The 10,284-nt window shown below is 44.3% G+C and overlaps 1 long non-coding RNA gene across 1 annotated transcript; it reads right to left on the bottom strand.

Moving 5' to 3' along the window:
* Positions 1-3,425: 3,425 nt before the first annotated feature.
* LOC131920806 (uncharacterized) lies at positions 3,426-9,818 on the bottom strand. Its single transcript, XR_009381774.1, has 2 exons — positions 9,505-9,818; positions 3,426-3,709 (listed from the first exon to the last, which is right to left on the bottom strand). It is a non-coding gene; the product is annotated as an uncharacterized LOC131920806 (long non-coding RNA).
* Positions 9,819-10,284: the final 466 nt, after the last annotated feature.

The raw sequence follows: 10,284 nt of genomic DNA, 5'->3' as shown, positions 1-10,284 counted from the left end.
CTGGCTTCTCAGGAAGGAGTAGTCATTTAGGGAAGAAGAGATAAGAAAAAACCCCACATCTCTCGCCATCTCCAGCTTCTGGCTACAGAAAACCAGACACACTTTTGGTTTAGGCACTTCTGGCATCTCTGGCCTCCGGCAAAAACAAGGCATTTTAAAGGACATATCCACCTTTTAGCCAAGAAAGAAACTGGTCATTCTTTTTCCCCTCAACCACGTCACCTCCTGTTATCACCATTGTTTGACTGATCCTCTACTCTCCCCTGTTAATTACTAGCATCTATCCACTGCCGTGGGGTCCCTATCCTCCGAGTTCCCAGAGTCTATAATCATCACGAAATATTTAGAAGAGGAGATCAACTTGGATGAGATGACTTAGCAGGTAAGAGCACCAAGTCAGGTGACCCGAGTTCAATCCCCAGAACAGACACTGTGGGAAGAGGACACTAACTCTTTACAAGTTGTCCTCTGACTTCCACACACATACTGTAGCATGTGCACATGTGTGTGCATGTGTGCCCCGACACACAAGTAAATAAACAAAGAAAGAAAGAAGGAAAGAGAGAGAGAAAGAAAGAAAGAAAGAAAGAAAGAGGGTGGTGGTGGCGGTGCACGTCTTTAATCCCAGCACTTGGGAGGCAGAGACAGGTGGAACTCTGTGAGTTCGAGGCCAGCCTGGTCTACAGAGCTAGATCCAGGACAGGCACCAAAATTGCACAGAGAAACCCTGTCTCGAAAAATGAAAAAAAAAAAAAAAGAAAGAAAGAAAAAAAGAAAGGAATGTTGCAAAAAAAAAAAAGATGATGATGGTAACACCAATAAATTCAGAGTCACAAGCATGCGCAGCAGGAGTCTTGGATTCCAGGACAGCACTGTTTTTTCTTTCTCTGGACCCCCATTCCTCAATGACTGTCTGGCTCAACATTCTCAGTTCCCATGGCTGTGGTACTTCCTAGTCACACTAACCTGCCTGTGGCTTCGAGTCCCACTCACTGAGACCCAGTTTGCAGCATAGCTGTCTCCCCCGATACAAACAGCACGCCTTTAACCGCAGCACTCCGGAGACAGAAGCAGACGGATCTCTGTGCATTCAAGGTCAGCCTGGTCTACAGCGCAAGATCCAGGACAGCCAGGGATACACAGAGAAACCCTGTCTCAGAAAAACAACAACAACAAAATAAATGTCAGAAAACATAAAATCCCAAAAATGAAAGGTGTTCTTGAGAGGAAAGACGTGAAAAGTTAAAAGTAACAAAACTCCCTCCAAACAAAGGAAAGTTCTTCCCACAGAATCTAGAGATGAGGAGAGAGAGAGCATGCAGCCGTGATGAAGAACTGCATGGTCACTTCCCCATGTCATAGAGAGTGACCGTCATCCTGGGTTCTCAGGGCAGAATATGAGTTCCACAGTCGGTTTACTTTCTAGTGTGCATTTCAGAGTCGTAACGAAGTTGTTATAGTTTGGATTATTTTTCTTCAAACATGTCTCTACTTCCTACCATCCCAAATAAAAAAGCACCTGGTCTCTGGTATATTAAAGTCCCGAAACAGAAATTGAGAAAAATAAAAGACCAGGGAAATTTGAATTCTCAGAAGGAAGTGTCACCCTAAAATAACACCCAAGAAAGAGAGACTCCGAAGAACATGCACACCCTGGGGAAATGAACGTTGCCATGGCAACATGCATATTATAGTAACAGTGTCTATCACTCAGGGAGGAAATGGGAGACAGGTTTTGTTTGTTTGTTTGTTTTTTGTTTGTTTGTTTGTTTGGTGTTTTGTTTTGTTTTGTTTTGTTTTGTTTTGTTTTGTTTTTTGAGACAGGGTTTCTCTGTATAACAGCCCTGGTTGTCCTGGAACTCACTTTGTAGATCAGGCTGGCCTTGAACTCACAGAGATCTGCCTTGGCTCTGCCTCTCCAGTGCTGGGATTAAAGGAATGCACCACCACCTCCCAGCCTCAGGTTTTGGTTTTTTTATTTCATGTTTGCATGTGTATATGGGTGGGACACACATGCCGTAGTGTGTGTGGAAGTCACAGGACAACTTGTGGAAGTTGGTTTTCTCCTCCCACCATACAGGTCCCTGAGATCAACTAGGTGTGACGGCGGCCATTGTCACCCACGGAACCGTCTTACTGGCCTGGGAGACAAGGAGATTTAGAGGTAAGAGGAGGAGGGTAACAGAACTCTGGGCAGCAACTGCCCTTGAATACGAAGAGCAGCCGCCAGGGTGGTGTCAGTCCAAATTTGGAGAAGCAGTTCTGGGCAGATGTTCTCAGGGGAACTATTCTGCGTGAGGGTTGGAGAGGTGGCTCTGTGGTTAAGAACCCTTGTCACTCTTGTAGAGGATCTGGGTTTGATTTCCAGCACCCACATGGTGGTTCATAACCATCCATAACCCCAGTAGATCCAGGGGATCTGCTATGTAGAGGCAGGTGGGGCACACACACATGCAAGAGGCGGAACATTCACCCACAGAAAGTAAAACAAACACGGCTGCTTTTTTTTTTTTTTCCCCCAAAAGAAAGTATCTTGTGTAAGCTGCTTGTTGTTCTGGAAGTTTCATGTCATGGTTGCTAACAGATAGACGTGCGTCCCAGTCCCTTCTCACAGCCTCCTCACTTTACTTGTTTATTATTTGATTAAAGTTTAACAAGGATTATTCCATTTCAATTCTAATAACTTTCACTGAAGAAAAGACGCAAGGATAGAAGAGAAAGAAAACAGGAACATTTCAGGAAGAGGGGAAGGAGGGGCACTCAGCAGGACTCAGTGCACAGGGCACATCACAAAGCCCCGTGTAAGGAGAGAAACCTGGTGGAGGAAGACACCGTGTTAACAGAAGGGCGGTGACGGAGTGGCGTCCAATATGAGAGCAGACAGGGTACGGCTGACATAAAGAAGTGGGCGAGAGTTTTCCCTGGAAGCTGATGGTTTACCTGAAACCAGAGGACAACCGGGAATGAACGAGCCAGGAAGCAGGGAGGGTGGTGCAGGTCTGGAGTAGAGGTGTGCGCAAACTCTCACAAAGAGGAAATGCACGCCCTGAAACTGGTCTCCCAGGAAGAGTGTGAACAGTGCTCGGGCCTCCAACACTCCATGGCACTGAGGTTTTTCATATCAGCATGCCCAGCCAAGTCACAGAAAAAAAAAATGGAGAAGTTTATCCCCAGGAGGAAATGTAATACCTCTAAAAGCCTGGTCATCAAGCTCCACCCTGGAGAAACAAATATTAGATTGAATGAGATCTTCACTCCCTGGTCTGCCCCAACAAATGACCTCAGTGTCGTAGGCTTTTTTTTTTTTTTTTTCAACTAAGCCCAAAGTCTCAGAGTAAAGCTAATTTCTCTGCTGGGATCTCCGAGTATTGACTCACAGAGGAGAATCTGAGTGAAAGATATGTGGAGTCAAGAAATCATAAATAGTGAGTAATGGGTGAGTCCCATAACTATATTACTTTTTCTCTGTCAAACCATCCCCAGTACACAGTGGTGCCCAGTCACTGCCAACAGTTTATCTCTATTTAACCATCAAAAACATCTGTTACTTTGTGTAAAATCAACCATCTTCAATTGTACTAAGCCGTGAGGAGAATGGACGTCACTCTGTTATCAGGGATAGGACATTGGATGTAATTTGTAAGGAGTCTTGGGTTTTCTTTATCTTGTGTCTGGTTACCGAGCACCATCTCCTCCTTTGTATAGGAATCTGAAACAGAGACAAAGCATCAACCTACAGAACAGTACAGTGTCTGGGATGACACAGAGTTGGAAATACTTTGGTGTTTCACGCACTTAGATGCACAGACCTGCTCTAGCGGGTGCTGAGTCTGGTGCCTGACTGAGTGCCTGTCCCTGCTTCACCTCCTCATCCCCCTTCCTTCTTGAGGACTCAGGAAAACAAACGGAGACGCTTCCAACTGAAGCGCTGGGAGATGGAAAGTTTGGATATTTGCATTTTTGATACATTATTGGGGGCTGTTAGTCAGTGTTCTATTGCTGTGAAGAGACACCATAACCATGGCAACTCTCAGAAAAGAAAGCATTTGACTGGGGGCTTGATTAAAGTTTCAGAGGGTTAGTTCATGGTCTTCATGGAGGGAATCAGACAGGCATGGTGTTGGAGCAGTACCTAATAATTACATCCTTATCCTCAGGCCAGGAGAGAGACATTGGCCTGGTGTAGGCTTTTGTAACCTCAATGCCCACCCCTAGTGACACATTTCCTCCAACAAGGCCACACCTCCTAATCCTTCTCATATAGTGCCACATTTGAATATATGAGCCTATGAGGGCCATTCTTATTTAAAACACCACAGAGACATTTAGTTCACCCTGCCCCTCAAACAGGGAGAGGAATATTGCCACCAAACAGGAAAGATCTTGCTTCATTTGTAGAGGACATGAAGTAAGTGAAAGAATGGTACCCAAAGAAAAAAAACTGAGAAAGCGAAAATAAGAAATGGGGCACATTCTCTCTCTGTGTCTCTCTGTCTCTGTCTCTCTCTTTCTGTCTCTCTCTTTCTCTCTGTCTCTGTCTCTGTCTCTGTCTCTGTCTCTCTCTCTCTGTGTCACTCTCTGTCTCTGTCTCTGTCTCTCTCTGTCTCTCTGTCTCTCTGTCTCTCTCTCTCTCTCTTTATTTTGCTTTTAGAGACAGGGTTTCCCTGTGTGACCCTGGCTGTTCTGTAACTCTCTCTATATAGGCCAGGTTGGCCTTGAACTCAGAGATCCATTTGCCTCTGCCTCTCTAGTCCCAGGATTAAAGTTGGTAGCCACCCCCTCCATCAATCCTACAGCCTGATCTTACAGAGGGCATTTTCTTATTTGAGGTTCCCTCCTCTCAGATGACTTTAGCACGTGTCAAACTGACATAAAACAAGAATCAGAGACAATAACTAAGAGAAATAGATTTCCCTTCACGTTGAAGGACATGAATCTGAGGGCAAAGATCCATAAGGGGCCCCGCACAATGAAAGAGGGGGCAGTGGCATTTATAACCAGATATCTCAGAAATGTCCAGGGCATACGTGAGGCCCTTGGGTCTGATCCCAGCACTGGAGAGAAAAAAAATCAATAAAATTTCATCAGTCACAGATGGCAGAATAGAATGCTACTCTCAAAAGTCTAGAAAATTTACTGGCAAAGGTACACATAACAGGGAGTTTTTCTCCTCTTCCCACGGCCCATGTTCAGTATGGCATCACAGAAAGGTATGAACTCCAAGAAGTTGGCCTGGAGGTTTCATTTGGACCCTACTCAACCAAGTAAAAGATGGAATTTTTGATTGTGAAATTTTTGAACAGTTTCTATGGGAGAAAGTTAAAGTCAACGGAAGAACTGAAAATCATGGGAATGTTGGTCATATTGAATGCTTGAAGAACAAAATCACAGTTGTTTCTGAGGAACAGTCTCTGAGAGGTATTTGAAATATCTCACCAAGAAATCCCTTAAGAAGAACAATCTCTGTGATTGGCTCCGGGTGGCTGCGTCCAACAAGGAAACTGACAAATGCCATTGTTACCACATTAGTCAAGCTGAAGCTGGGTCCCTCTGAGGACTGCTTGTTCTTTGCTTTTCATAAGATGGAAGTATGCTGAAGACACCTAAATCACAGTTTATCAGCAAATAAAAGTCATTGCACACTATTAAAACAGTACACGTAACATACAAGCATGGCTTTACAGAATAAAACAACAGCCACAAGGCCACCACCCTACTAAAGACATTTACTATCTCAGACACTTGGGACACACCCGAGGGCCCCGCCCTGCCTTCTCCCTCTTTGCCAACACTGCAGTAATCTGAATTTTGTGATAGTAATTTCCTTTTAGCTTTACCACCTATTTATTTATTGCTAGTCAATATAGTTCTGGTTCGAAAAGTACATATTGTCATTAAAAAATGTATCTGTTATTTGAATTTTTTGACAAGTAACATCATATGACAAGTTTTCCTCAGCCAGGCTACTCATTGGTGTATTTTTTAGTGCGACCACGTTGTTGTAAACACCTGAGTCCTGTGCTACAATCTTCTTTTCCTTATGGTAATACAGTCACACCAGCTGACTGACTAGACCCTAGCAAATCTTTGTCTCTCCTCTGGCTCATACCGGTTCTGTGCACTAAGCTGACACTAACCTGGACACTAATAAACCTGGACACTAACACATAGCTGGGTTTATTAAGTCTCATCTGAAAGCTGTTCCGCTTTAATTGGGCTGTTCACTGTGGTCCCTGATGTGGGAGTCCGCTGTCATGTATTCTGCGTTGTACTTCTCTGTCTCTGTTTTTCATCTGTTTCCTTCCCTTCTTCAGAACTATTCCAGTGCCCCCTTCCACGTTACCACTCCCATACAGAAAACTGTTGAAACCCGGGATTTCTAATCAAATTAGAAAAGTATGAGGGAAGAATAAAATTCTTTTCAGACATAGAAGGACTCAAAATTATCCCACTCCAGTCTTAGGGAATCTCTTCTGAATGTGATACAGTTAAATGAGGAGATGGACCGTGGAAAGGCATGAACTACAGACAGGAATACAGAAAGGCTTCCTGGGAGCACAAGGCATATAGCTCTACACAATACTAGCCTGGCTGCAGGTACAGCTCAGAGGTAGAGTAGACAGCCCTGAGCTCCACCCACCTCCAGCACTTCAGGTGTGCGTGTTATGGGGGAGAGAGTAATCAACCCAAACAGAAGTTAAGGGTGAAGATCTGAGGAAGGAGCCATCCAGGGAAAACAGAAATCCAAAGATTTGAAGCTAACACCTGGTAGCTGGTCAAGGTCCTCTCAAGAAGATGATGAAGAGACATGCTCAGAAACTCTCAAGGGAAAAAAAATCCTGACCTCACCAGCTAGATTTATTATTAATTACCAACCTCATAGGTCTGTTGTGAGGATTAAGTTAGTTAATAATTATAGCATGATTGGAAGGGACAAAATAAGCAAATAAAAGAAAATGAAACTTGGCTGAGTCCTTGGTGATAGCCCACAGCCCCAGGGAGGGGGGTGACACTTCTTTAACTACTTAGATACAAACCCTAGTTTAAATCACAAAGTGCTGAGTGATGGCTAAGGATACATTTTATTAACTTAGAAATCATACAAAAATTGTAAATATATAAAACATTAAAAATATAGAAGTTGGGGCATAGAAATAAAAAGAATATGAGAACACTGGCCTCATCTTACACAAAGAACAGAGGCAGCTGGAGAGGTGGCTGTTCTTGGAGAGGACCTGGGTTCAAGTCCCAGCACCCACGTGGTGGCTCACAACCATCTCTAACTCCAGTTCCAGTGGATCCAAAATGCCCTCCAAAGACACAGACCTACACACAGGCAAAGCACCCATGCACATAAAATAAAGTAATAAAGACATGGTGGTTTGAATGAGAATGGTCCCCATAGGCTCAGATATTTGAATGTTTGGTCCAGTTGGTGGACTGTTTAGGAAGGATTAGGAGGTGTGGCCTTATTGGGGGAGATGTGTAGCTAGGCGTGGCTTGGGAGGTTTTGAAAGTCCATGCTAGGCTCAATCTCGATTTCTCTTGGCCTACAGCCTATAGATCAGGATGTGAGTTCTCAGCTACTGCTCTAGCATCATGCCTGGCTTCCTGTCTCCATGCTCCCCGCCATGATCATCATGGACTTGCCTCTGAAAGTGTAGGCAAGTCCCCAGTTAAATGCTTTCTTTTGTAAGTTGCCTTGGTCATGGTGTTTTTCACAGTGATAGGACAGTAACTAAGATAAACCATATTTTTTTTAAGAAAGGAAAGAACATAAAGAGAAGAAACAGAATGTTCTTTCTAAACTGGTTCTGGTTTTAACCAAAGGGACGATGTCTAAAGCAGACAGAACTAATATAGAGATCTAAGGTTAGTATTTTCTTAAAAAGTCATTAATTATGATGAAGCTATCAAGGCGATACCATGGCTATGTTGAAAGGAGAGATGTGCATACATGAGAGAAATCTTCCCTGATCATATGGGAAATCGTGTTTAAAGTTACTAGTCAGCTATTGATCAGTAAGCAACAGTGAACACATTACTCAGGAAGAGCATAAACAGAAACAGTCCATTAAAAGGGCTGACACCGTTCTTTGGGGCAGGAGTAAGTCTGAGAAAGCGTGACAGAAGACTGAAGCTCTTCACAGAAAATCTTCTGGAGCTTTTGAAAATTTCAGTTGTTGCCACATATTACTTTGAAGAAAAATAAAAGCACTTAACTATATGTTTACAACTTCTATGAGGGAAATCCCGCAATTGCTATGGTTTAAAAGACTAATTTCCATTACTAACAGATTGCATTATCTTCAAATTCCTATACAAAGATCAAATGTCTTCACCTACAAACTTGCAATGTTGAACAAATATTTCAAATATTTTAAAGTCTCCTTCATCCCATCCCCATCCCAACCCCAGCTGCCACACACACACACACACACACACACACACACACACACACACACACACACACACACGTGTGCGCGCACAGCTTCTCTCTTAGCCCTGGTTGACCTTACTATATAGACCAGGCTGGCCTTGAACTCAGAGAGATCCACCTGCCTCTGCCTCTCAAGTACTAGGATCAAAGGCGGGCATCACCTTGCCCCGGCTCCGAATATTTTAAAAATTTAGGTATACCAAATTGCTAATTTTCCTAGGAGGCCCTCAAGCCCTGATCTATTTTGAAATCATGTCAAGAACTGGAAGGTTGGTGGTTGTGGTGGCGCATGCCTTTAGTCCTACTGCTTGGGAGGCAAAGACAGGCAGAGTTCAAGGCCAGCCTGGTCTGATTGGTGACTTCCAGGACAGACAGGGTTATACCTTGTCTCAAGAAAAACAGACAAGGAGGAGGAGGAGGACGATGAGGACGAGGACGAGGACGAGGACGAGGACGAGGACGAGGACGAGGAGGAGGAGGAGGAGGAGGAGGAGGAGGAGGAGGAAAGAAAGAAGTTTTGCTCGACAGTTAAAGTTTTCTAGAACCCAGGTAAGGTCCCACCTCACTGAGTGTCTAACACAGGCCATAGTTTTGTTCCCTACTTGGGAAAGAGGGGAAGCTAAGAAGAATCAAGAGGCTTCCTTTATATTCAGGAGGAAATTCAAGCCTTTTAGGAGACACGTGGGCCCAATGCCAGAGGTGAATCCAACAGAATGGGTGGTATGGTTCAGTGAAGCCAGAAGCCCCCACGTTCCCACCAAGCCGACGAACACGGAAGGGATGGAGGGAAGAGGGCCAAGAGCACACCTTCCTCTTTCTGCCAGGGCACCCTCATAGATGGCAGCTTCGCAGTTTTTGCTCCAGCAAAAGGAGTGTCACTTCCTGTGACCTGCGTCCATCCGGAACTTTATGGCTTCCCTTAATTTCAGGAGAGGCCTGCTTGCAATCAAAAAGAACAGAAACAGGAAACAGAGAGTCCTAGGTGCTCCCGTTCCGGGTTCTGGCTTCAGGGACTCTTAGATCCCTGCTCTCAGGACCTCTTGTCTTCTGCCTGTTTTGCTCACCGAGAGGAGCACAGGGTCCGGGAACATGGGTCTCTGTTTGTTGGCCTTGCTAACAAGAGTTTTCAGATTCACAGCGAAAGCTCTACCCACCTATGACCTCATAGCTCCTGGGAGTGGAGACGTGCACCCCTAAGAAACAGAGTTTCCAACCCAGCTGCTAAAGGTTAAGAATAAACGTAATAAGAGACTCCATAATAAAAACATTACCCAGGGAAATGCATCATAAACCACTTCCCTGCCATATTCCCTGTTATTATAACCTGAAAATGTATTTCCGCCAAACATAACTCCTGTTGCTGCCGTAATCTTTAAGGAGCTTTGGCTAACCGGAAATTGGCATCTGCCTTTGTTTGTTTCCTTTTCCTTGAGGGACAGGTTGGTTAGGGAGCCAGCTGGGGGGAGTTACCCTCATCAAAACTGCCTATTCTGCCCCTTTGAAGGAGGTAGACTCTCGAGTCTTCTGTTCCCATGAAGTTTAATGATCCATATTGACTTTGCATCAACCAACCAACCTTTGTCTTCATGGTTGTTTAAGAAAGGATTATTACATCATCTGGAGAGGGGCCCTGGACCTAGCCATGTTTCCACACTAAGATAACAAGCAAAAAGAAATTACATTAGTTTACTTGTGACCTATTAAGAGCCTGTCAAGAATGTGAGCGGTCCTCTCCTCACTTGCATCAGGAAATGCTGAACTTTTTATCGGTTTTCTGGTTGGAAGAATATTGATCATAATTTCACAAGAACAGACTCTTGGTTTAGAGAGACAGTAGTTCTATT

Source organism: Peromyscus eremicus, chromosome 10, assembly GCF_949786415.1.
Source record: "Peromyscus eremicus chromosome 10, PerEre_H2_v1, whole genome shotgun sequence".
Classification (NCBI taxonomy): domain Eukaryota; kingdom Metazoa; phylum Chordata; class Mammalia; order Rodentia; family Cricetidae; genus Peromyscus; species Peromyscus eremicus.
This window is presented reverse-complemented; position numbering and strand designations above follow the sequence as displayed.